General features: G+C 44.0%; 1 long non-coding RNA gene across 12 annotated transcripts in view; it reads left to right on the forward strand.

The window, feature by feature from the left end:
* Positions 1-15285, forward strand: part of LOC128401712 (uncharacterized) — a 64063-nt gene that overhangs the window by 38564 nt on the left and 10214 nt on the right. For 2 of the 12 annotated variants that reach the window (XR_008327512.1, XR_008327513.1), the window contains one exon: positions 4871-7349. The exons of the other annotated variants lie outside the window; for them this stretch is intronic. This is a non-coding gene — a long non-coding RNA (uncharacterized LOC128401712). Of the gene's footprint in view, positions 1-4870; positions 7350-15285 lie in introns of those variants that run through there. 12 annotated transcript variants of the gene reach the window in all.

The following is a 15285-nucleotide window of genomic DNA, read 5'->3' on the forward strand; positions in this document are numbered from 1 at the left end:
TCTCATGTCCTTTATTCTTCTAAAAAAAGAAAGAGGGGGGAATAAGGTGGTTTTCAGATAGATTACTACATAAAGGAGTCACTCGCTCGATGTCATAAAAACTATGGCAGCGTAGAATGACGGAGATTAACATCCAGATTTAAATCACGCAACAGTCCAGTTAATAGCGACATCTAATTAAAGAATGCATTATAAGTCTGTAATGTTGATTTGATGGAGAAAACCTCAACTTTGGAGTTTTCCATCGTAATGTACTGTTCATATAGCAGCAGATGTCCAAGTAAGACGATTCAGTTCCTCATTCCTACCACAATTATCAGTTTCTTGGGCTACCTTTAGTAAAAAAGTCAGACCCAGGGACAATCCAGGCAAAGCCTTGGTTCTAAAACCAGTGTCTTGGATCTCTTTGGTCACAATGGCTGCTGTGCTATTTGGCTAATTCTGCCTAAGGCCTTGAGAAGCAAAGAATGGTTATTTAGTCTTTGCTCCCTGAGACCTTGGAGACATCCAAAATACAGCCTGATAATCTCCTGGATCAGTTTGGATGGATAGATAACAAGCGTAGCATACCCCTCAACTGTCCTGCTTTGAATGGGACATCCCAGAATTACAGGAGACATTCCAGCTTCTGACTGGATCCTGGGATGTCCTGTTTTGACTCCTGTGAGAGTTCAGCCTTGAAAGATGCACATTTTGTGGTGTTGTGCTCTTGCACGAGTCATGTGATGCGCATGGGAGCACGACCACGAAGGATAAGCATCCCAATTTTCCACTGCTGCAAGTTGGAGAATATGGTGTGGTGATAGCTTACAACTGTTGGGGTTTGGTTTGCTCCAGGGGTTCATAGCAGCTCTTGAATCTGTTGGGAAAGTGCTGATCTGGGCCTTGGGTCGGGCTGAATGCTTTAAAAGGCTGGCTGAACTAAGGTCTGTTTTATTTATTTATTTTGTCAGTAATGATGACATCACAGAACGCTGCATCCATCATATTGGCTTCACTATGCTGAAGCTAAGGTTACTTTGGGTCTCAAGTCTCCATGGATGGGAGACTACCTATGGACCTCTCCCATGTATACCACTTTGAGGTCATAGGATCATAGAACTGTAGAGGTCTGATGAACAAAAATGGGATAGGAACATAGGATCACACAAAATTGCTTTATAGTAAGTTAGAACATTGTTCCATCAACAATACCGACTGATAGCAGCTCTCCAGGGTTTCAGGAACAGGGACTCTCCCAGCTCTACCTGGGGATGCTGGGGATTAAACCTGGGACCTTCTGTATGCTATGGTCCTTGTTGCAGTAGAAAGCGGCCTTCTACTGTGTGAGACCATTGGCTGATCTAGAATAGTATAGAGGAAAGGCCACCTATTAGGCATGATGTTCAATGCACTGAATCAAAGCATGCCACTTTGCATATTACTGAATACTGGGGATTGGAGAAAGGCAAAGAGGGATGTCGTTGGACCACAACTCCAGTCAGACACAGCCAGCCTGGCCAGTGGTCAAGGAGGGTGGGTGCTTTCTTTCAGCATCATATGGAGGGTAGCCCCCTTGGTCACCCTTGTACTAAGTAGTATCTGACTGGTCATTGTGAGAGTCAGAAGGCTGTTCTGGATTGACTTTGCAGCAATAATGTTTTGTGTTCTTCTTGAAACAGAGCTTCTTCTCCTCTCATTAAGAACTATTTGGTCAGCTATTTAAACTGCTCGGAATCGGAGTCTTCCTGTTCCTGGGCTGGTTCCCATACTCCTCTGTGTGCCACCTGACTGAAAAGCATATGGAATAAGGCATGATAACTCAGTTCTATTCCTGACCCAGTGGCACCTCCTCAAATACAGTGACTGCTTGCAGATTCAATCCACGTCTTTTCTCCATGAGGACTAGATCATTGTCTTTGCTTTTGAAGGAAAGCAGGTAGTTCTACACCTTTACACCTTTGTGTGTGTGTAGAAAGGTAGCATGCACAACAGCAAACAGGGATTTGTAATTCCATTATTGATCTACCAAATCCCAGGGACTGTGCTGCCAAAATCTAGAAGTCTGAAACCTCCAAATAACACCAATGACCTTAGGAGGAACATGCCAGGAAGGCATTTTAGCATTGGCTAGAAGAGCATATTAAAATACAAGGCATTCGCTGTAGTAAAAACAGGGTACCTCATTCCAGCTGTCTATATATATTCCTTTCCAGCACTAAATCTGTCCAGGGACCTTTCAGAAATACTGCATTAAGCCTCATGCCTTCGCTTAGTGAATAGAAATGTGAAAAGGATGGAGATAAAAATCAGAGGGACACACAATAGCGAATGTTCTATGATTTAATCACCATTACAGCTTAAAACAGCACAGTCGACATTCACCCTTGGTAAGTCAGGGATAAATCTCTGTCTATGGCTGCCTGGAAGAGTGACGGCATGGTAACACCAGGTCCGTTGACAAAGCAGACCCCCAGAGGCGGTGCAAGGAAAGAGTTGAAGGGCACTGGAAGCTGCCTGTTTCAAGAACTGCTGTTTACTAGCAGAGAGTCCAGTCATTGCAGTGGCTGCTGTACTGGCCTGGTGTATCTGTCCAGAATCTTTGGCCAATTGCATCAGAATATCTTGGCTCCGTCGCCCACATGCAGTTGCCACAGGTGCGCACACACAGAGGCACCAATCTTCCTGTTGAGCAGAGGGTGTACAATACACATCTCCATCATAGTGCTGGGCCAGACAGAGAGGTTTCTCTGGCCAGTGCAGCCTGTGCAACAGGCATCAAAAGTGCTTTGTCCCAGCTTGACTATGTATGCTAGTTGTTGAATGTTTGCTCTATCCCATTGACTGTCCCTGCCCCTGGATCATCAAGTCAAAGGCTGGAAGGGCACAGAGGAAGACTTGGTGGGCTCTTTAGGCCTGTAGTCTGGAAGTTCCCTGGCCCTGGTCTACCCTGATGGGTAGATGCTCCTCAGTGTTTTAGACAGGGGTCTTCACATCCCTACATGGAGATGTCAGGTGTTGAACCTGGAAATTTCTGTATACAAAGCACACACTTTATAGACTGTTGGTTCATAGTTCACAATTGCTCATTGTTCATATAGCTCTATCAGCACGTAATGATTTAGATAGCGACATAGGTAAAAGTAAAGGGACCCCTGACCATTAGGTCCAGTCGTGACCGACTCTGGGGTTGCAGGGCTCATCTCGCTTTATTGGCTGAGGGAGCCGGCGTTTGTCTGCAGACAGCTTCCGGGTCACGTGGCCAGCATGACTAAGCCACTTCTGGCGAACCAGAGCAGCGCACGGAAACGCCATTTACCTTCCCGCCAGAGTGGTACCTATTTATCTACCTGCACTTTGACATGCTTTTGAACTGCTAGGTTGGCAGGAGCAGGGACCGAGCAACGGGAGCTCACCACGACCTTCTGATCAGCAAGCCCTAGGCTCTGTGGTTTAACCCACAGCACCACCCGCGTCCCATATATATAGCGACCTAAGCAACAAGAAAAAGGCTTAAATTTTGGCAGTTGCAAGGGGAAGAGGAAAGAAGGAAGGGGAAAAAAAGGGAGAGGCTTTAAAAGAGGATTAGACAAATTCATGGAGAATAAGGCTTTCCATGGATATTAGGCACAATGGCTATGCTCTACCTCCATTGATGAAGGCAGTATGCCTCTGTACACCAGTTTCTGCAAATTGCAGGAGGGGAGAATCCTGTTGCTCTCAGGTCCTGCTTCTGGTCTTTCAGTATGCACTTGCTTCGCCCTTGTGAGAACAGGATGTTGGATTAAATGGGCCTTCAGTCTGATCTGGCAGCAAAGTTCTTCTTATGTACTGCAACTGGGGATGGAGTATGCATTTAAAGCTGAATGCACACAATTCACACGTATGAACTGAAACACAGCTATCTTTTGAAATCTGCACAGCTCTGAATTTTGCAATGCAGTTCTCCTGCCAAGTCATGGGCACAATAATGCATATACAGCAGTACCTTGGTACCCGAACAGCTTGGCTCCCGAACAAAACACCGCAAACCTGGAAGTAAGTGTTCCGGTTTGCGAACGTTTTTCGGAAGCTGGATGTCTGACACGGCTTCCCCTTGAGTGCAGGAAGCTCCTGCAGCCAATCGGAAGCTGTGCCTTGGTTTTCGAATGGTTTTGGGAGTCAAATGGACTCTCGGAACGGATTAAGTTCAAGAACCAAGGTATCACCGTAATAAGGTAAGGAGTGCCTATATTAGTGAAAATAACATATAAAAATGCATTCTGTTGGGGAAAATAAAAAGTATTAGGAAAAACATGTTCCATAAAAATGGGTCCATTAGGCAAAATGTCATATGAAAAAATGTATAGTGAGAAAAATTCACATTAAAATGCTCGTGAATTTTCATAATTTTTAAAAAATTGCTAACTAATGTGGAGAACTGAACTAAAGACCAGAAAAATGAGAATCTGAGAGAAACAAAGACAAGCAGATTTGCCCACCCTCAAGTAAAACCCCCATGGGGAGGCAGATTCAAGGGATAGGACTGATTATGTTGAATCAGTCCATCAGTCCACCTCCCTTTGAATACCAGATTCTGGGGATCAACATTAGGAAGAGGGCTGTTGTGCTCGTTCCTTCCCTGTTGGTTTCCCAGAGACATCTGATTGGCCACTGTGGGGAACAGGAAGCTGTACTAGATGGGCCTTTGGCCTGATACAGCAGGCAATGTGCAAGCTCATGTATTAAGGTAACATTGAGTTGGAGCTTTGCAAAAGACCTGCATATATCTGAAACAAAACTGAGGAAGGGGAAATTTTAACATGCTCAGGAAGACTGGTTTGGTTTTTAGAAAGTTGCCCCATGCATTTGGGGCTTGTTTCTCTCTTTAAAGGGCACAATTCTTTTGCAGCTTCTTCGACAGAGAACAGATCAACATTCTTCACTGAGGTTCTGGCAAGGACAATGATGTTAGTTCACTGAAACAGCAGAAGCAGTGGCAAAAGTCTTCTTGAACAGTATCGCTTTGGACTGCAAGTGGAGGGGGAGTCTGATTTTTGAATGGCCCCTTGCACTTAAATTCCACCCCCCCAAGCGATAACTTGCATGTCCCATTATGACTTCTGAAGCCACTTCTCAGAGGAGGAAAACCAAAACAAATCACTGCTTTTCTGCATCCCCAGACCTGGAAATTTTGTCTGGCGAGATGGATAGAAAAACAAATTTCAAAAACCCCAGCCTTAAGAAAGTTCAGTGGCTACGGACTTCAGACGTGCATGTTGAGGAACATCAGAGGCACAATTCATACCTTGGAGCACTTTTCCATTATCAAATGGGATTCCCACTCCAGCAACTTGAAAACACACACATCTCCTTGGAGAATTTCCTCAAAGATACGGTGCGCATGGCCTGAAGAGCTCGTATTTCTAATCCTCTTCAGAATGGTTTTATTTTTTAGGGGGGAGGGGTGGTGGAAATGAAAAACAGCAGCTCATACTAGAAAGGAGATGGAGAGGAAGGCAAAGAATCCTTGGCTGGAGAGCTGAGAAAGTGTGGCAGAAGTCAAACAATCTTGTATGAGATGAAAGCGGTTACAGACAGCAGAAATGGCGTTTCCTCCGGGGGGAAGCGACACTGCAAATTCGTTGTTCAAAGTTCTCATGTTTCATCCTAACAAATTCCATTACATTGGGAAGATTAGAAAAAAAAATTGCATTCTGTTTCCTTGGGCTGTGAAAATGTAAGCAAAATAAATTCAATGAGGAAGGGGGGAAGGAAGAGGGGGGGGGGAAAGAGATGTGATATTTTCCTTCTCAGTATTAGAAGGACCCCAATATTTGCACCTAGTGCAGCAAAGAAATGGGGGACGTGGGATTGCATAAGGAAGCCAGGAATGTTTTGAAGTCCGTGTTCTCTGTAGACCACATTTTACATGAACAAGAATGAAATGGAGAGACATGGGCAGGATTATGAGCTACTGTTGAAAGATTATTATTCTGAACAATTGGTCTTATTTTTGGAAAGGTTTTCAGGCAAAAAGGAAAAGGGGAAAAAAGGAAAAAAACAAAACCCAAAGGCATGTGTTAATGCTGCGGGGGGCTGAATTCTGAGTATTTTGGCACTAGTCACATTTTTAGGGAACATTTCAAGAATGCACAGCTCTTTTTCGTAATGATTTTTTGGGGCATCGTTTGCAACACACACACACACACACACACACACACACACACCACCCCACATTCATCTGTATTCCCCACATTTGTTTTTGCCCCTAAATGACTTCATTTGCCACACTGCTAAGTCCCATTGGCTTTGTGGCACAGTAACGTTCTCTTTACCCTGTGTTCCCTGATTGGTTGGAATCACTTATATGACTACTCCAAGAAGGTGAAAGATGCAGCAATGAGAGGGGAAATAGCCACAGAACAACAGCCAGGGGAAATGGCCACAACAAAGAGGATAAAAAAATGTGGCTTCTTTTTTTGGGGGAAAGGCATCATAGTACGTCTGCAAAATAATTGTATAGAATACAAAATCATTGTGTAGAAACCGTAGAATATTCAGCACACTTTTAGTACTACAAACACACAACATGCTTGGCAATTAACTGATCAGATAACAAAATCCATCACGCAAGTGATTGTGTGGATATTCACTGGCAGTTCAATTGGAGCTGGAAAGCACTTAGAGTGGGCATTCCAGTGGTACTGAGAGGTCAGAAAGAGATGGAATCAAATGGTGTTCACTGAAGGATGGCCAGTGAGGAATCTGATCTGTTGGCTCTAGACAAGGGGAGGGTCCAAACATCAGTGGCAAATCATGCAGACAGTCCCAAGACTAGATCTCTGGCTTCTCCCACTTTTAAAGAGTCTCAAGTGGTAGAGTTGAGGAAGACCTCTCTCTGCTTGAAATCCTGGAGAGCTGCAGCTGCTCAACAAAATACTGGCCTAGATGGACCAGGACAGTTCCATGTAAGGGACTTCTGGCATCCCTGATTTCAGTCATACATTAGTTGGAAAGCACTTTCTTTAAAATGTTCATATAGCCAAGAAGATGCAAGAGTGCCCAGTTTTAGACTTCTGTCCCAGATCCTTGAATCCAACACACAATGACTATAGCGGCAATAACTCTCCCCCTGACTCAGCTGTCCGCAGCACACTCAGCATCGTAATCATGCAAATTAAATACAAATTTTAAAAATTGCCCCCATTAAAATGATCTATTAATGTTGTAAGGCTCCAGCACTTATGGAGAACGGTTCTAATTGCCTGATCTTGCCATTGGCACATCTTAAAAGACCTGGCAGATCTTGAAGATATTTACACCTCTGGGATTAATTTCATTGTAAGGAATTAACTTTTGGCAAAGCTTGGTTGCTGCCACTAGGAGGGGGGTGGGAAAGGTTGCTAACATCTGCTTTTTAAAACTGTTATATTGCTGGAGAAAATGAAAAGCATTGTGCAAATTGCCCAAATAAGAAAGTAAGAATGTGCCACTTCCCTCACACATATATCACTTTTAAAAATATAGTTGAATTGCAACCAAAAAAACTAGCTGGTTAGACCAAATCAGTCTGTAAAATTCAGCCTCACCTCCTCTCTCACTGCAGCTGATCTGCAAACATGCCAATGGCTTCTGTGACATCACAGCTTTTCAGCCAATCAGCGTGAAAGAACTAAATCCAGAGTCATAGCTTGGCATGCGTCCTTTGATTAAGCACTGGGACCACTAACTTTCTATAAATTATTTCTGCAAAACTGCAACCAACAGAGAAGTGGCCATAGCTCAATGGTAGCACACCCCAAATACCCCAGGTTAAGTCTCCAGATGGCACAGGTAACATTCCCTGGAGAGGTGCTGCAAGTCAGCGAAGACAATGTTGAGCTGGCATAACATCGAGCCGCTACAGTGTAGTGACTAAGAAGCTGGGTTATGAAAGATGAAGACCTTGATTCAAGTCTTGCCTCTGCCACAAACCCTCTCAGAAGCTCCTCTCTCCTGGTCTCTGACACCGCCCCCCACCATTTGTAATGTGCGCTGGAGGGAGATAATACAGACTTTACATGCGACAGTGGTGGGGAGCCTGTGGGCCTCCAGATATTGAGTGGACTCCAACTCTCATCAGTCTAACCCAATTATGCACCTGCAGGCTGGCTGGTTCCTTATCACTGTCTGAAGAGGCAAGGATTACAAGAAGACCATGCATAGGAAGTGCTTTGAAGCCTTGGAAGTGCTGCACCGATGCTAAATCTTACTGTTATCAAGCTCGATCAAGCATCCAAAACCTTTCCCAGCCTGGGGGCCATTTTCACTTCTAGGCAAACTTTTTTTTTTTAACCGGGGGGTGGGGCCAGAAACAAATGTGAGGGGAATAACAGGTGTTACTGGTATATCTGTTCAGCAAGTTAATTTCTACACACACAGTCACACACTGCCCTCCGTCCAGGCAAGCAAGAGGCATGATTAGACTTCAGTGGTACATTCCAGCCAAGCCAAAAATGCTCAAGAAGAGTGTTGCGGTGGAAAGGGGTGTGGCCTGGGGAGATTCTTGGGGGCCAGGGAGAGAGGTCTGGAGGGCCACATTCAGTCTCTAGTCATGAGGTTCCCTGTCCTTGAGGTAGATGGAACAATGGGCAGATATAGTATGTCTGCTTCCTAAGATCACATATCCTACAAAAAGGCCTCATTTATTTATTTAGCTCGGACCAGCAAGAAAACTGCATTGCAAAGCCTGCTGCCCTGCTGCCCTCCTCCAGCACCTGACTTGCCTGTCCTGATTTGCAGCATAGCTTGCTGCTCCTAGCGTGATTTCCTCCCCCTTCCTGCCCCCTGAGCAGAAACTGGAGCAAAGTTTAGCAGAAATGCATGTCATTGAATGGAGCTGAAAAGAAGGAAGAGGCAAGTGATAAGATCAGAGCCTGCAGCGCCTTGTTTATGAGAACATCCTCTGTGTAATATATGTCTGGACTAGGTGAAAGGATGGTGTCACCCCCAACATATTTTAAATGCTGCGACTGTCAGGCAAAAAGACAATGATGTACAAGTTTATACAAAACACACACACACAAAAATATGGCACACAGCAAGGAGAGTTTTCATAAGTGAGGCTCCTGCTTCTGTGGAGTTTGCAGTGCAGAACTTAAAAACGAAGATGGCATTGGTTAAAATGTTTATTTGTGTTACAAATAGCCAGTCTCTTTGCTTTTCCTTCTGTGCGAAACAACACTTCGAGACTGGTGAAAAGGTGACTTCATATGTGAAAACACCTTTATAGGGTCAGAACCTCACCATATGTTTAAAGCACTATTATACCACCTGAACAACCATGGAGAATCCTGTGACTTGTAGTTTGTTAAGAGTTGTTTAGAGATGCCTATTCCCCTCACAGAACTACAATTCTCTGAGTTCACAGGGGAGAAGAGTTGATTTTTAACCCACTCTGAAAACTGTAACTTTGTGTGGGGAATAAGGGTCTCCTAACAACCCATAACAACCCTTAACAAACAGTTGCCATGTGCATTTTAATTTGCTGTCCTTGTCTGCTCAGTGCAGACAATGGAAGATTTTTCTCCACATCTCACCACTCTTCACAACTCCCTAGCAAGGCTGGTGCCAGCAACCAGCATCTTCTGGTAATTTCCAGGTCCCAGCAGTCAGGCCCCTGACAAGGCTTGTCTTGCCTTCTCCTCAATTGCTCCACCCCCTGAGCAGGAAGATGTGGCCAGATTTAGCCACCCTTATAATTTCCTGAACCTATGTGCCTATTGCTGGCCACTCAGAACTGCTTTGAGCCGGGTAAGCCAAACCAGACCCACTGACAACCTCAGCCGAGTTTCTGGAAACTACAGGAGGGATGGCGGCTGTGCTCTCATGCTCAGTTCCTGCTTGTGGATTTCCTAAAGACATCTGGTTGGCCACTGTGAGAACAGGATGTTGGACTAGATGAGCTACTAGCCTGATCCAGCAGACTCTTATGACATTGTTATGATGGGTGCTGCCAGATGATGGATTGTCCAGGGCCTCTCAAATCTGGAACCCTTTCCGCCCCCTAGGGTTTTCTCTGGGAGGCCCATCTCTTGTGGGAAGAACTGCCAGGTTAGCTAATGCAAACTTCTTTGAAGGATGTGCTTTCAACTTCCTGGTCTCCCTTCAACCCTTTCCTCCAAAAATAAAAGAACAGGATTCCTGGAGCAGAGCATAGGGTCTCTGAGTGGAAACCTGCACCCTCACTGGCTTAATTTAAAGACCCACAGCAAGGCTCCCTGCCTCTTTCAGGAAGATCTTTGCTTTACTCTTAGTAAAGTCACCACACAAAGCAGCCCATTACTTATGCATTCTCTCTCCCTGTCCCCCGCCATCGCCTCGTTCCCCATACACAAGAAGGTGAAAATAATAGAATAAACATCATATACTTCATTATGATATCGGTTTACACTTCTAGCGTGCACAGAAAGAGGCCATTTCATCAAGCTAATTGCCTGAAAGTAAAAGAGAGGGAACTTTGGCTATTAGTCTATTATGGGGCTTTTTTCTTAATCACAAATAGGGGGCTGTGGATCCCCAGGGAGGATGTGTATTTCTAATTTACAATTGAACCACAGATCCAAGCAATCAATCTTGGGTAGCACTTTTACAGTATAATTGCTGCAACATCACAAATAAGAGAGAGTCAACGCCGAGTTTCAGCTTAGAGGTAGAGGATATTTACTAGGCATTGGTTTAGGATGGGGAGGGGGGGAACAGAGAGTCACACACACACACACAGACTCCACAGCCATGAATATGCAATGAGGGCTCATTAGTGCCCTTGTGTTGCCATGACGAATGGCATTATCCCCAGACCAGTGCGGCCTAAACATGAATTTTATAACGACCCATTTATCATGACTTGTCATGGGCTTCTTTACTGTATCTTCCAGTAGCTTCTGTACCTTTCTTCACGTTGACATCAGAATTCTCCCTCCGCTCTTGTACCGTTGACTTGATTATGGGCTTCTAGTTCTCTTTAAACAGTGAATGCTTATATAAAAATACATGCAAGGTCAGCAAGATGCTTCCGCAATGGTAGAACTCATGGAATAGGTGGTCTCTGGGTCAGGAAGAGAGGTGTGCTTGTCCGGAGTTGTGGCAGGGTGGGTCAAAGATTCATTACTATTTCTGCAGCAGGGTCCTTGTCTCAAGCATGCAAGAGCTGCCCAATCATCATGAAAGGAGAGGGCTTTAGCGACTGAGAATAAGTCTTCTCACCCTTTGTGCTGATTGGAGCCAATCAGAGTGAAAGGAGGTGAGTCAGCCACTGAGGACTGGTGCCCAGCGTCATTCTGAAGAATGATAGAACACTGAGGGAAGAGCACTAGAATCCAGCAGTGAAGTTGGATGGTGGGAAATTCAGGCCTGACAAAAAGGACTTCTTGATATAGTGCATAGTGAAATTATGGCATTTGCCATCAAAGCCCTGACAGTGCTGGCCAGTGGTTAGGATTGCAGCCTAATAGGATCTATGGCGAGTAGTAATAATTTATGAAATGGCAGCATTAAGATGGCAGTCCTACCACTTTTCTCCAGGGTTGCTCCATTGGCAACTCCAAAGTGTTGATCAGATGAAAGAAAACTAAACACATAACTAAGAAGAAGAGAGAGGAAGTAAACAAGAAACTGTCCACGGGACATTCCAACTTCAGGCTTGGAAGCAAACGGAAGAGGTTTAGAGCAAACAATTTGCTATAGAATGTTATGTAAGATTTTAGATTCCTGGGACAGTAAGATAAAGAAAGAATTTAGTCTCGATAGCCTTCTGGTAAAACTTGCCAGTTAGCTATGCACAGCTTGATATGCTAGTGTTCTCTCTTTCCTCACCCCCTAAAAAAGGTTGCAATCTCCCCTTGCATATTTTGTTTTCCCCTTTTCCTTAACAAACAGGATGGAGCAGGCAAACTATATCCCTGTTTGCTCCACACTGGGTCCTTGCAAGCTGCTCTTTAAAAAAAAACAAATTCAAATGATTTCAGCTGTCCAATTTGAGAGAAGTTAACACTTTGCTAATTACAACCCAATTTAAAATAAGCAAGGCAAGCCCTCTTTGCCTTCTCTGCCACCGCTGTCTTTACTGACATCTTCAGTCATTAATGAGTTAATAAGAATCTCGGCCTCATCTGCGGAAAGATAAGGCTAGAAAGAAAGAAGAGCATTGTACACATAATGACAGGTTCCCTGTTGCCTCCTAAGATGCCATGGGTCAGCCATGTTAAGAATGTGTGTGTCCAATCATCTGCTGATGTTTATCAGAGGGGCCTGGAGCGCAACCTGACACAGGGCAGTTGGGGAGTTACAATGAATAAAGAATGGCTCCCCTGGCTTGTTGGCGGCTGTGTGAGAGCGCGAGGGGAGGGCGAGGAGGGGTGAGCTATATATACTAAAACACGATGACATGAGCAATCAGTAAAGCAATTACAAGACAAGTTATTGGATGAAGATGGCGCAAGGCTTCTGGGGCACTTTGAACGTGGGATCTGGGGCGGTCCAGCTCGCCACAAGAGGAGGGCTTAACTCTTCAAGCACCTGGATGAATGTCTAACCCTACAGGTCACAGTGGCAGCAAGGGGAAATGATGGGCATGGCATTGCCCGGAAGTGTTGGGCATTGATGTAGCACTGTGTAACTTGTGGTTTCCAAGTCTGAATATAGTGCAACTCTTGGGGATTAGGAACCAGGGCAGGCTCAAGGTTGCTGTGTTAATTCACAGAGCCCTGAACAACTTGGGACCAAATTAGCTTAAGGACCACCTGATTCTTTATGCTCCACCTCAATTGCTGAGACTCTTTGAAGGGGCACTTTGGGCGGTCCCCCATGTCCCTGAGGGTTAGTTGACCTTTACCAAGAGCTGATCCTTTAGTGTGCCTGTGGAACTCCTTGTCAATAGAAAGCTAGCAGGAGTCATCCCTGCTTTCTTTAAAAATCTGTATTTTTTCAGACTGGCCTTTGACCCGTGATCTTTTCTTTACCAACCAGTTTTTCTTCTTTTCTTTACCAACCAGTTCTTACTGATATTATTGCAGTTTTGTGGATTTTTTTTATACACTGCCTTCTTGTATTTCCTATGAAAATGCAATTGATAAATATTTGAACAAATAAAATAAACCTAGTAATGTAGGAAGTTGCCTTCTACCAAGTCAAGACTATTGCTTCATTTAGCTCAGTATTGGCTACGCAGACATATGTCCATATCATGAGACTTGGTTTGTAGATTCTGAAATATTGTTTCCTGTGTTCTATCATTGCACGAAGATTGATGCTGCAGAATTTAGTGCCGCCCTCTCTCCTGGTCAATTTTATAGCCCTTATGGCTGTACACAGAGATTTGTAATAAGGTGTGGCCATCATGCACACACTGTTGGCAAACGCTCTTGGGGAGATGGTGACCCCCCCAGAAATTACCAGGCTATAAGGTAAATCTATGATCTCACTCTCTGCCAAGGAGAACCTAAGGGGATTTTGTTTCTGACACCCCTGTCAATTGAAAATGAACAAAACCAATGCATGTTGACTCATGACTTTGTGTGTCATGTTACTTCCTGCTGCACATGTTCTTCAGACTTATAGAGGTTACTGGTTTAAGGGAGTCATTGTTAGGTTAGGGCTGTGTTAGTTGTATAAACCAGAGTTGGTAAACCTCAGCCCCAGGGGGTCAAATACGGCCCTCCAGGTCTCTCTGTTTCTCTCTTGGGGTCCTTCCCAGACATATCCTGGTTCTACCTGGATGAAGGTGGGAGTATGTGTGTGTATCCTACTATACAAAGCTAAGAGTCACAATTGCCACTTCTCCTCTGCCCCACCAACTTTTGCCTTTTATTCTGCACACCACTGGCATGTGGCTCCTGAAAGACTGTCAGCAAGGCAATGCGGCCCCCAGGCTGAAAAATGTTCCTCACCTTTGATATAAATAAAAGTAAAACAACTAAAACTAGTAATAATATCAGTGTGGCCAAGGTCTGAATAATTAAAGAACCCGGGATGGGAGGGGGGATGGGGGGAGGCCCTCAGTAGGAATTTTAAATAAAGGCTGTTTGCTTTAGAGCTAAGAGACTTCTTCAAAGGCTTTCTCCCCACACCCATAGATTTTAAAAAATCGTCTGAGCATTTAAAAGTGTATTTCTCTTGCATATTCCTAACACATGCTTTCCTTAAACATAAATCCTGCACCGACCTAGGACTGTTCATTAAATAACAAGCAGGGTTGTGGGTTGTTGCTTTTTTTAAAAAAAATCCAACAGTTTAAGAACTCCTACTTCTTTAATTTGAAAATTAACTTGTTGCCTAAAGGTAACACTTCTCCGTTGACAAAATAATGGTAAGAGATTGACCTTTTCATGAATGGATTACAGGCAAGAAATAATATACTTTGTCACAGAGCATTAACTGTGCCTGTTGAAAAGGTAAAGACTGTGTACAGAGCTTATGATGTCAGTGGCTCCCTTAAAAATATTAATTATGTCAGTTAAAACACTTGAAGTCGTTGAGTCGGTGTCACATCCTGATGACTGGCATCTCTTAAATTCTCCTGCTTACAGCTCCATCTCAAAGAAAACAAAAGTAGTCATTGGGGGCGGGGAGGGAGGAAGAGAATCCCCCTTTCTGTTCCTGAACCCAAGAGCCTGCTGGAATATGGACAGCAAATGTGGAATTCTTCTAAGGAGGCGGGGGAGAGAATTTAGTCCTGATTCGTGATGGGTATCATGTTACCTTCAGCTGCACATGTTCTTAAGACTTATGGATGTTATTGGTTGAAGTGGGGGGTTATTTTCTGTACCGTGTTAGATCTACACATTGCTTATTTGAATGCAGAATCTGGGCCCCTTTGGACCGCATCTGATTTTTTTTTGTTTGTGCATGTAACAGGCTATGCTTTATTTATTTATTCTGATTTAGAAAGATTTATAAACTCCCTAATCAAACAGCTCTCTAAGCTGTGTACACAATAAAACTGCAGATAAGACACAGCTAAAAGCCACAAAACTATTAAAAAAACAAATATAAGTAAGACAATTATAATTAAAGCACAGATAAAATCAGTAAAACTTTTAGAACCAAGATAGGTAACTGAATTATATGTTCTGGGTTGGCTTGCATCTAAAACCACTTAGTGAGGCTGCCTGCTTAATGTCAAAGGACTCTGAAAGACCTCCTGCCCCGTGTAGATCTCATTTATTTATTTAATACCCGGCTCTTGCTCCACAAACAGCCCAGGGCAGCAAACAGAAACACAAGTTAAAAACAACAAAAAAGCAAAAACATTCTAAAACATTTAAAACATTCAAAAAACTATTGCAA

The sequence above is a fragment of the Podarcis raffonei genome, chromosome 14 (genome assembly GCF_027172205.1).
Source record: "Podarcis raffonei isolate rPodRaf1 chromosome 14, rPodRaf1.pri, whole genome shotgun sequence".
In the NCBI taxonomy this organism is placed as follows: Eukaryota; Metazoa; Chordata; class Lepidosauria; order Squamata; family Lacertidae; genus Podarcis; species Podarcis raffonei.